We start from the raw sequence: 12,958 nt of genomic DNA, 5'->3' as shown, positions 1-12,958 counted from the left end.
TTTTGAAATTGAAACACCCTTCGCAATTTGAAAATAGCCTTGGCCTCTCACGAAAAACCAGCCTGAAATGGAGCCATATGGGTACGGTTTACATTTTATATTATCTGGTTTCACAAACAATCACCAGCTAAATGATTTAAAGGCACTGGACACTATTGGTAATTACTCAAAATAATTGTTAGCATAAAAACTTACTTGGTAATGACAATGGAGAGCTGTTGATAGTATAACCCATTGTGAGAAACAGCTCCCTCTGAAGTAGTGTAGCTGTTGAGAAGGAAGAAATTTCCCACTGAATTTGAGACCTCAGCTGAGGTCTCAAGTTCAAGCATCTAAAAGCACACAGCTTGTGCAACAGGAGGTTTTTTTCTTCCATTATTCTCTCTTAACTTCGACGACCAATTGAGTTCAAATTTACACAAGCGAGTTATTTTATGCATATGTTGGGATAAAAAAGTGAGAAGACTGGTCTTTGACAATTACCAATAGTGTCCAGGGTCTTTAAGGTCATAAATTGCAATTTCTTATCCATATTTGCCTAAAAGAGAATTCCATGAAAATGCATACTTAAAAAAACACAATACAAAATAATATTTTGCTTAGAAAGTGAATGTTTTTATTTGCCAAACAAATACTTTGAAGATCACTCTTGATCAATAAACCACATTCACCAGGAGCTCAAAATATGCTAAAGCAATTTTGCATTAATTGTCTGTACCTCTCAGAATTACATTACATCATGGTTATTAGAGACCGGACATGTTATGCAGAAGTCTAGAGTTGGTGTCAGACTTTTAAGCTGGGATCTAAATTACTGTCACTGAAGGTTTCATTTCAAAAGTTCAAATTCCAAATTCGACAAGAAATTGATTCCTTCATTTTATGTTTCTAAGAAGTCTGAGACCAGTGACCTCAGACTTCAATGGTAAGCCAAAAAAAAATAAAATTGTTCGTCCCCTCCCTGTCCTTTTTTGAGGCCGCATACTTTTTTTTCTTCTTTTTTTTTTTCAAAAAGACAAATTTTCTGTGTATTTCTCATTTAACTCTTTTAACTTGTAACTACATAAATATGTATTGACTTTGAACTGAAGAATTGGTGACCGGTTTGAATTAAAATGCTTGGCAGCTACCTAAAAAATACGAAAAAAAGGCTCTTATCCTCCTCTTTTTGGAAAAACCCGGACAACCAACTGGTATTTTTATTTAGTTAGCCTTACACTTTGGTTATACTTTCCACAATCAAGTAGACATTGGTGAAATTAGTGGGATTCTTCCTACCCTTAGAGACCCTTGTTTCCATTCATTAAGAACTGACCCCAGATTATTGATAATTCCTTTGGGATAGCCGATGTTTTTCTACTGAAAAGGATATACCTTGATTATGATGAAGCTGGTGTCATTTAAGTTTTACTTTGTTTCAGTGACTGGGGTAAATTACACTTCGAGTGTCTTTAATCATGGCCATAACAGACTGTTGCTTTTTCCTGAAAAACAAGATTGATCACAGTTTATAGTGAAGTAGTTGACAGAAACTTTCATGCACACTTGCACAGTATCTCATGGATTGAAATAGTGAAACAGCTTTGACGACTGTGTACAAACAGTTCATCTGGATTTTGATAATCATACATAGATTCATTGTTTGTTTGTTTTTTGTTTGTTTTTTTAATAAAAAAATAATGTAATATATTCTACATGTACTTTGTTTTGGGTTTTGAAAACATTTTTTTTTTTATCCCTCAGTAAAAACAGATTTCGTTTAAAAGCATAATACCACATCCATATCGGTGTATGGGTAACAACCAAAAAATAATATTCTTTATCCCGATGCAAATTTAACATCTCTTATATCATTGGGTGCCTGCTGCCAAAACATAGCCTCTAGCTACTGGGCAACCTCGGTAGTCTACATGTAGTTGGTAAGACACTGCTCTAGAATTGCAAGGGTCGTGGGTTGGAATCCCACCCGAGTAACATGCCTGTGATATGTTTCACAGGACTCAAGAAAGTACTGAGTGTACAGTGCTAACACACATTGGTGTATGGGTATTAAAAAAAAAAATGGGAAAAAATTAATAATATTATTACTCTAGTTTTCATGCAAAAGATTGGTTTATAGCAACTGAGATTTGTACACAATATTTCCCACAATTTTGGCCAATGGCTTTGCATATAGCTTTTGACGGTGGGGCCCAACTCTTTATGGAATTTCACAAGTCTGGTAAAATGATACTTTATTTCCTGAAACTAGAGGATTGCCAAGGGAGAACTTTTTAAAGTACAATCTGTCGCCAAAATACCATAGAGCTGTTCAGCAGATTTGACAGACTTAACCAAATTAAGCAGACTACCAGTTTAATAACCATAAATATTATGTGGCATTGCTGCTGGTATAATTTTTTTTAATGGTAAACATTATTACTAGTTCACTTCACATGTCTCTCTTCACACTTGGGTTTAAAGGTTGATAAGTTTATATAACTTCATAACAAAACCCTAAAAATACATCTTTCTTCCATTCTAGACTAGAACAAATCAACAGAGATATTCAGCAGATGTTAGAGCTTGGCATTGACATTTGAAACGAAGAGCTCTATAGATGTTCTAACTACACATGCTTCAACACTATTGCACAGACGGCTTCAACCCGACTTAATCACATCAAACACGTATAACCTTTCACAAACTTTCATGGTTTTGGAAATCTTTGAGTTGAACAATTTATCGTTGATGTAAAGTACCTACATTACCGTGGACCAGTATGCTGCAGTCATTAACCCTTATATGGTTGGCTGGTACCTAGCTGGATATATGTGCATGGACATGTATGTGCAGCCGTGCTTAAAGGCAGTGGTTACTATTGGTAATTGTCAAAGAACAGTATCCTCACTTGGTGTATCTTAACATATGCATAAAATAACAAACATATGAAAATTTTGCCTCATTTAGTCATTGAAGTTGCAAGAGAATAATAAAAGAAAACACCCTTGTTGAACAAAAATGTGGGCTTTCAGATGCATAATAAATGGTTTCAGGCCTGAAGTCTTTTAATATTTGAGTGAGAAATTACCTCTTTCTCAAAAACTACGTTACTCAGAGGAAGTCGTTTCTCATAATGTTTTATATTATCAACAGCTCTCCATTGCTTGTTACCAAGTAAGGTTTTATGCTAACAATCACTTTGAGTAATTATCAATAGTGTCCAGTGCCTTTAAATTTGACATATGTAGAATTGTGCAAGAGTATCCTTCTTTGAAACTGGCGTTCTCATTCCCACCAGATGTTCAATGAGAATTTGATCAAATGTCATTGCTGAATGACATAAAGGTGACACAATAGATTTCCCCATGCCAGTCCGGTGGTCTAATGTACATGTGCTACATTGTTTGCTACTAAAAAGGCACGCTAAATTCCTGTGAAAGTATTTGCCTTTGAAGACTCTACAATCATAAAACTTGATACAAACTTAAGATTGATGGGAGAAGGAGGAGATGAACACTTTACTCAACAAGACAACAACATTTCAGACATGTTTTACTGCCTTTCTCATGGACAAAATCAATAAATAAATAATAAGTGTATTGTGTAATCAATCGGACCTTTTGTTCGGAGACTGGAAATCTCAATATTTGTAATAGGTTGCATCAGGGATAAAGAATATTATTTGTGTTTCTTTATCCCAATGCAAATTTAACATATACTTATCGCTATATGGTACCTACTGCTTATATAAAGGATTCAAACTGCATTCAGCTACCAGGCAATCTTGGTGTTCGAGTAAGACATCTGCTTTAGAATGGCTAAGATCAAAGGTTCGAATCCCACCCATGTTATAAGTCTTAAAACTGTTTTTTTTTTCTTCTTAAATAATTTCGGAAAGCACTGGTATTACACAATGGTGTAAGGGTAAACAAGATATGAACCAACAACAATCTGGTTTCTTTATGTCTTGGCTAGCTACATAACCCATCGGGTGATGAGCAAAAAAATAAATGAAATATTCCCCTTCGTCAGAAAAAATTAAAAATAAAACAACACAGGACGATATACATGCACACTATCGCTTTAAATGTCAACACCAAATCATGTGTGAAAGTGGGTAAAAACACGTTCCTACTTCTTTTTCACAGTGAGTTGCACTTTACCGCTTTACGAATCCTCTTCCCCTGTCGTTTCAGAGTAAACACAGCTCTTCACTACTGTATTTACCCATCCCTATTAAGCAGGCTTTGTGATGCTCACTCAGGCTCAACGTGTCCAAACTAAGGAGAGTGAAAACTCTATCTGTCGGAATGCTAGCGAAAATAGAACAAACAAAAGTCTCCTCCAAACCAATCTGGAGCTTCACGCTTCGTTGCAAAGAGTTGCGGCTGATAGGTGCACTTTAAAAAATTTACCAATTTCGAACTAATTCAAGCATACTTATCAATTAGCCTTCTACTTAATGATATTTCCTAAGAGCTAATTAATGCGCAATCTTAGAGGAACAAGCAGGATTCAATGATGTTTTTTCTAATTGACGTTTTTCTAAGTAGGTGTAATTAACTTTATGCAGTTATAAGTTTTTAAGTGCAGTGATCTGAGCACACTTTCTTCATTGAAGAGTCTTGTAATTGCAAGAAAGTCAAATGATGCGAACAGATTTAAAATGGGGTTTCTTATTCTTATCAAGCATGGTAACTGACTAGAATGTTTAAAAACCATCTTGAGAACAAAATATGGTATTGCATTGGCTTGTGTAGACTTCTTTTGAAAAAAACCTAGGGAGAACCTTGATATAATCCATTCTAAATATGCATCAGTTGTGAGAGTAGATGCTCTATCATAATACCATGTAAGTAGCATGGGAGGTTTTTTAATCTTAGCGGTCATACTTAGCAGTTTGCTTTGAAATCACAGTGGTTTAAGCGGTGGAGTCAACTGCAAGGTTTGTACATAGAACCTTGTAAATAAATTTCCATATTTATTTATTATTTATTTTAAATCTTTAGACATACACAATAGTTACATGTTGTACAGGGGCTGTCAAGGTTAAAACAAAAGTATAAAACTGTCATCAAAAGATGTGTAAAACCAGACCCCTACCAACGATAAAAATATAATTACACAATATAAAAAGGTGATTGCACTGAAACATTTTAAAATCACACAATAGAAATCATTAAAACACAAGCAAAACCAGACTATTGAAAACAAAAAAACTACACCCACAACAAAACACCGCAGCGATAAGAGGAAGGGACAACAATTGAAAATAAAAAACATATGAGCTGAGCTCTGCAATCTATTGAAGCACTGGCACCTAGAAACACTAACCTCTTACTACACTTAAGATCCCACAAAGAAAACCAATCCCCAATCTTGAATCTAAACATGAAAACATTTAACCCTTTACAAACCACAGCCACAAGCGGTTTGGACCAAAATAGCGGTCAGCCGCAAAAGGCCCTAAGATTTTGACCTACTTCCATTCACTTGTCGAAATGTTAGCATAGTATCCCAATTTCCGAACACATAACTAAATTTTCTATTTCATGTTATTTCTGTGAAAAATTTTACTGACAAAACATGACAAAAGAAATGAACAATATAAGCAATATCTAGGCGATTTGTGATGATCATACATAAATGAGAGTCTAAAAAGTGTTAAAAATGAAATTTGTTTAAATTCTATCTACTCACCAGACGTTTCTCCGCGTGTGTAGTAATCCTTCACTTTGAGTCTGAACGTCGTGGCTGTGCAGTTGTATTATCAGCCGAGCATGTTAACCAGCGTGAGAGCAATACTTAGTTCCGATCCGACTCTGATAGTTATATTCCTGCAGAAATGATAACGATACCACATGCCATGAGAGAGTGAGAGACCCTGGAAACATTAAAGGGATTATTCGATAATGTATTTCCTCCCCTTGAAGGCATACGGCGGGAAAAGTGTGGGATGATTCTTCTTGATATTTAAGTTTAAAGGAAGTGTCCAATTGAGAAGCAAATTTTGCAAAACTACGTTAATATGCAGGACTGACTGTATTATAAGTTTTCCATCATATTTACTACTTTTCTTTGGAACCAAAATTTTTCCAATGAGGGATTTTGGAATGCTAGGTGGCAGCAGACTATAGCCCTGCGTGTAAGTAGTTCTTACTTCCTGCGAATACAAATGCGAAGCAAATTTTGACGTCACGGGGCTGTTTTCGCAGCGAATGTTTCGCTCAAATTCAAAGTAACGGTCATCTTCGGGGATGAGATCCAACAAAAATGTGAACATTCCTGAACAATTTTGTGTAAGTCTGGGTTTCCCCTATTCTTGACCCAGCAGCTCTCAGTAGTCGCACAATTTACCCGGAGGCTTACCTCACGGTTACTTTGAAGATTTAATTGCTTCATTACCAGACGGATATATTTATAACTTAATACATAAATAATCTTTCAATCTTCCACAAAATGCACACTCTATAAATTTGACTTGCTCCTGGGAAAAGAAAGGTGTCTTTCCCTGCTTGAGTGAAAGGTACACTCCCATGGAAGCCCATTTCCTAAGGGAGGGGCAGGGGGTGTCTAGACCAGAACAATCACAGGTTTTTATCGACACACTGCACTGTACGGATGTCTGACGGTTACCGTCGCTTTACAGTGTTTGATTACCGCTGTAAGAATGACTTAAGACAAGTGAATTAGCTGTTGCAAACTGCTTACCAACCAAAATGACCTATATGGTATAAATGCAGAGAATAGTTAATGGCCTGACGTTTTGACCCTAGCAGAGTCTTTCTCGACCCTAGCAGAGTCATAACGTCAGGCTTTTAACCATTTTTTGTAAGACTGACTTGACAGATCCTTTGATGAGGGAACACCTGCTGGCCATGCAGCGTTTTAATTTGGTGGTCAGGGATGGATTCATAAAGATGATTAAAACATATGCCCAACGTACTTCAGATTATGGTTCAGAGAGAAATTCATATTTTTCAAGGTTGCATTGACACAAATGCAATAGTTCATATTAATGCAAGTGAGGTCCATCTATAGAATGTGTGTACAGCAAGCCTTTTTATTAGTACTTTAAGAGATATACCTCTTAAAATATTTATTACTTTATAGGTAAAGTACACTTTTGGTTTTTGGAACTGACGTTTGATTGTTTTAATTCCACATAAATTTAAATGTGGAAATTTCATTACAAAAGGTGGTCTTGTTTTTTGAGATATCACCGAAAATCCGTAGTGGTTAATCTATTCAAATCCATCCACATTCAAAGTTTGAGGATATAAACTGATACATTTTTCAAAAACCACATTTCTCTGCAATGAAACGTTTCTCCAGATGCTTTAAACTACTGAAAGCTGCTGTTAGGCTTCTAAATCAAACAGTTCTTTTGCTTTACAGTAATCAGAGCCATGAATATGGGCCCAGTGCCAAATTTTATAAAACCTGTAAGTACCAAAATGTGCTAAGCACAGAAAAGTATTGCTTACAGGAAACAGGTTACCAGCCAAAATAACATTAAGCTTACATTGTTGTGACTGGTGCCACACTCAATTTTTGCTTATCAAAGAATTTGTTTCCTGCTAAACAGTCAAGTTTATTAAATTTGGCCCTGGTCTTTAGCGACACAAATGTGCTTTAGTGGAAATGGTATACATATTTAAAAAAAAAACTGAACACCATGGTGGAGCAGATAAAACATTAAGAAATTAATACAAACTTATACTTATATAACATTAATTTATTTGAGCATAGAGTAAAGGACAAAGACCTTACTCTATGGTTTGAGCTTACGTCATAATTCCTTGCCACTTATCATTAAAACCAAGAAACCTTAAAGACAAAATTCATGGGACCTTGGTTTCCCTACCAACTAGGGTTACCACTAGCAATCAGCAAGTCAAAACAACAACACTGTGGTTTTTCACTTCCCTGAAATGAGCCTAAAATTGTCTTCACACCAACTGACAACAGCCAGGTGTATGGGTCCAACCATCTGACCAAGGTTATGTGTGGGGATGGAAAATTAATAGCTGACAGTTTGGGATATAATGAAGGAAACGCTACCTCCCCTGTGACTAATGCAGCTTCCCTTGAAGTAAAAATGCCAACTTGAAAATTTAAAACATAATTTTTAATTTATAATTGAATATTTCACATCCTTTAATAGCTAGCTCGGTCAAAACATAGACCACATGTCTGCAATCCTTTAGCAGGTGGAAATCGCTGAAACTCCATTAACCATCAACAGTAAATAAATCTACATCAATTTTCTAACTCCTTTGATAGAACTTGGAAATTATCAAAATCACCTTTTCCTGTTGTTTTTCTTAAGCATTACTTTGCAATATCTTTAAATGTTGTACAAAAAAACATGCACAAGCTTTTCCCACTTAACATTATTTTAAATGAAGACAAGGTGTGTATAATTTGATTTGTCCATACAAACAGGTATACCGACCTTTATTTCAGTCCAATCCTCTAGTTTATGAACATTTCCAAATCACAATGTCAATGTTTCAGTAGCTGTAATAAATGCATCAGGGATAAAGAATGGTAGACCTGTACCATTACACCAATGTGTAACAAGCACTGCATACTTGAGTGCTCAGGTACTTGGGGGGGGGGGGCAGAACAAAACCATAGTGCACAGTGCCTTTTAAAAATCTTGGAAACTAGTTTCCATGGATTACTGCTCAACATGTTCAGATACTCTATGTTCCCACAACCCTATGTTCAGACAACCATATGTTCCAATAACCCCTCATGATACACCAGTACATGCTACTGCTAGGGTTGGGGTTAGGGTTATGGTTGGGATTGGGGTTAGGATTAGGCCTAGAATTAGGGTTAGAAACAGCAAAACACATTAGGGGTTTCTTTACATAGGGGTGTCAGTACCTGCGCAGTTGTTTCATGTTGTGGGTTCGAATCCCAACCAAGGATTTACCATCTCATTTACATAATCAAGATCTTCATAAAGTTTACTTTATCTACATGTATGTAGCTAATTTTAATTACTCTACCATGCATGAGGGAATTTAGCACATAGTGCATGAGGTTTCAATGAAAAAGTCTGATTAAAAAAGACCCGTGGAAATGGAAAATCTTAGTGGAAGTTCAAGACAGGGTCTGTGTACTCTCTGACAAGACGTGTGATACCGATTACCGACAACCGTCCTCATGCTTTCAAATCGCTCAGTCCACGGCTGTTCATAATTAAACTCGACTTTTAAATAACAGGAAAATCCACAAGCCACAAACACTTGTGACGGATACCAAGTTTTCATCCCCAGCACCTTAATGCGTTAAGGAGTAATTACAGGTAACATTTCATTCCGGATGACTGTGGATCCAGGGGGAATTTACAAGTTCAACATATGCTCTGTAAGACAGGATTAAAATTTAATAAAAGGGTTAGGGGGCTTGGGGGGGGGGGGGGGGTGGTATCAGACCCATATGACCATTAAGCCAAAGGCCAAGAGACTCCTTAACATCTTTGATGTGTAATGTGATTATTTAAAAAAATCAAAGTAGCATGCTCTTTGCTCTCGATGAAATGAAAAAGATAAAAACTCAATAGAAAAACTAAGAGAGAATACTTACAAATACAATGCTCTGCTGTATTTGTAATCAAGCTTGCACTTACAATGTATTTTAACGAGACTTCAGAGCGAGACCATTTTAAGGTGGGCTAAGATATTGGTACATTGTAACTAATCAAACAAATTAATGACCGTTAAACCTGACTTGGTGAAAAGCACTGCAGCTTTTTACATTACAAACTATTTTGAGAAAGTCTGGATAATTTGAACCCCAAACATTTCAATCTGAGAAACAATTAATGAATGAAAAGTTTCTCAGATTTCAGAGTGTTGGTGTCTGCTCACGAATGCTGCAGCCAAAGATGTGGTTGGTATCCACCTCACCTCGCTAGCCGAGGATGGAGCTCAATGCTCTCGTGAAAATAATGTGACATTTTTAAAGCTGTTTTCTCAGCAAGTAGACACCGTAATCAGCTGAAACCGTCATGTAGCTTTTAAGGTATCTTTCTCTATAGCTTTGCCTCTTAATCAGCATTACATTGAGAAAAACCAATCTATGACCCAATCTTTGACCCTACCTAGATGTATAACACACTCTCCTCCAAACCAATTTTTCGCCATCCCCTTAAGGACAAGAAGTGGACCGGACTGCTAGGAAGCAACAGCAAAAGGTCAAGTGACTTTTAATGATTTACTTCCCTGTGCATACATCTTGTCATCTTTAATGATTAAACTTAAATCAAGTGTTACAAAAACACTTCCGACCGCTAAGTATCCATTGTGTTAAGAGTTATTCATGGCTAAGTGTCTTTGACATTTAGGTGCCAACATGGACGCAATAATATACCTCTCATGACCAGACAAATGTAAGTTCTAATCATCTGGTGTACAGTTTGGATGGTAGAAGGGTTCACACAACATTGGTAAGATGGAAAATATAAATGTAATATCTACATTTTGCTTTTTATCATGTTTTGATGTCCTTGTTGTTTGATATGTAATATCACCTTTGTTCATTGTCTTTTAACTAACCTCTTGTATCCCTAATGTATTGATCTAACAGTATGTGTTAATGTTCCATTGAAGATGTTTGTACTTTGTTTTCACTGGTGATGAATAAACGGAGTCTTAGAGCTCCACTCAAAAGAAAGAAAAAAAATGTAATATCTACACATACAGGGTTTACCCCTGACTGTCTCAGTCACTGGCCAACAGGACAAGTTAGCTTGTCATTAATTTTCACCTACCCACCACTTTTTTGTGACTATTTTCTTTTGATTCCAATGTCCGATTGAGCAGAAAATTGAAATGCTAGTTATTACATGAATACATGATGCGTAACATCAAGTGCATAACAGGGCCCAATTTCATAAAGCCTGTAAGCACAAAACCTTGCTAAGCACAGAATCATATTGATTAGAATGGACAGGTTACCATCAAAAATTACATTAAGTTTGTATTGTTGTGGCTGGTGCAACACTCAATATTTGCTTAGCAAAGAAATGTGTCAAGACTAGTGGTAATTTCTCAAAACAATTGTTAGTATAAAGGGTGATTTTTGTTTCATTATCCTCTTGAAACTTTGATGATCAATTGAGCCCAAATGTTCACAGGTTTGTAATGAATATGTTGGGATACACCAAGTGAGAATATTGGTCTTTTAAAATTACCAAATAAGCCCAGTGCCTTTAGTAGCTTTATGAAATTGGGCACTGGTTTGCCCCTGTTTGCCCCCACCCCAAATGAAAATATCTGGTTATGCCACTGCACACAGAAATCCTAGTAAAACATCAGTGATTTCACAGACAAGACAATCTTGTCTGATCTTCAACGATAGCCAAGATTGTCTGATTACCCAGGCAGTTTTGAGTCCCCCGAGCCAAGCATTAGCACCAAGGTCTGATTCAGAGAAAGGAAATGCTTGAGACACTGTCTGTGACTCTTTATCCTCTACTCCCCCTAAAAAAGGGAGGAAACCAAACTCCGAATCGAAGAAGATCTGAATGAAGTTTGAAGAGAGGATAACAAGGAAATAAATGTGGCAATAAGAATAGATGTGTGAAGAGGGAACCGGTTGACTCATTTGTAATGACGGATTCGGTTTCCTCCGCCGTCCTATTATGCAATTGTGTCTCCGAAAATTTACATCTAAAATTACATTAATAGGAGGAGCAAAGTCTGAGAAGTCTTCTGCAGAGCTTGAATAAGATCAATGACGACAATGTCTTGTAACTTTGTATCTCATTAGTACCAAGATTAGACAATCAGAAAAAGGAAGGTACGAGAGTTGGTTGGAAGGAGAAGCATCCTCAGAGTAAACTGATTCAACTTCCAGGGTTGGAAAGGGGTGTGTTTCTTTTGAGAGAATTATTAGCTGCTGCAAACCAGCCAAAAGGATATCTATGGAATAAAGGCTGAACAGCCTGCCAATTACAAAAAGAGCAGAGTTTTTTTTTTAGAAAGACTCTGCTAAGGTCAAGACAGAAGACTGTAAACTAGTTTGTATGTTTCTTTTGTTAAAGGGTTTGGATACTTTTTGTACACACAAAACACAAACGTCCACAGATTAACATTAAACTTACACGTTTTAAAGCTAATGTTAATACAAACCTTCTCTTGAAAAGTCACTTGCTGAGGTGCTGTAGTTTTTCAGAAATGAGTAAAACAATTTCACAAAAATAATTTTCGTGAGACAAAAACTATTTTAGCATATGTACAACTGATGTGTAACACTCAGGATAGGCCAATAAACACACTATCTTTTGACAGACCTCTAGGTGAAGGAAACCTGCTCAAATGACATCATATGCATGGTCCATCATAAAGTGTACTATTTAGAGAGAAAAAGCTACATGCCAAAAAACAAATGTACGTCTTTTCAACAGTGTGTCTCATCAGATTAGTTGAATGTTTACCACAGCTGATAGCCCTGTAAAAGGTACCAACATAATTCCAATTTTGCGAAGGGGAAAAAATTGCACGCAAGTCACTTCTTCTTAGAAAATGTTTTGTGTACAACAGTTGAACACATCACTAAGCTTCAAAAATTGACTGTGGAAACAGGTGACAGGATAGATTTTGTTAGTAGCGAAGATTGGACATTCTATGCTTCACAGTATGTTACTTTATCTTTACTGTATTTTCAGAACGCAAGAACGAGGTTACGTCGTGGTGGAGACTCCAGAATAATTCGCCCTTGCCCTTTGCTGCAATTCTACAAAGATGCGTAAATGCAGCATGAAATATAAGATTTTATGATAGATGAAAGAGTCTGCACTTTAATTTGTGACAGATAGAGACATCACCTCTGGAAACTCATCATTTATGGAGGACATCTTCTTCAAATCATAAAGCCCATCCAGCCAGAATGGAGTCTGACTCCAAGCAAAGCGACACTTGATACTTCCCTCCTCCGAAGACTTTACACGTCTTCA

General features: G+C 36.5%; 1 protein-coding gene across 3 annotated transcripts in view; it reads right to left on the bottom strand.

The window, feature by feature from the left end:
* The window catches only part of LOC139946454 (uncharacterized), a 123,345-nt gene that overhangs the window by 42,740 nt on the left and 67,647 nt on the right, over positions 1-12,958 (bottom strand). For 2 of the 3 annotated variants that reach the window (XM_071944113.1, XM_071944117.1), the window contains exon 5: positions 5,683-5,819. The gene's annotated coding sequence lies outside the window, so the exon portion shown is untranslated. Of the gene's footprint in view, positions 1-5,682; positions 5,820-12,134; positions 12,408-12,958 lie in introns of those variants that run through there. The other variant, XM_071944116.1, reaches the window with a different exon arrangement.

This window comes from Asterias amurensis, chromosome 13 (assembly GCF_032118995.1).
Source record: "Asterias amurensis chromosome 13, ASM3211899v1".
Taxonomy (NCBI): domain Eukaryota; kingdom Metazoa; phylum Echinodermata; class Asteroidea; order Forcipulatida; family Asteriidae; genus Asterias; species Asterias amurensis.
The sequence above is the reverse complement of the archived record's forward strand: the minus strand, read 5'-3'. Positions and strand labels throughout refer to the sequence as shown.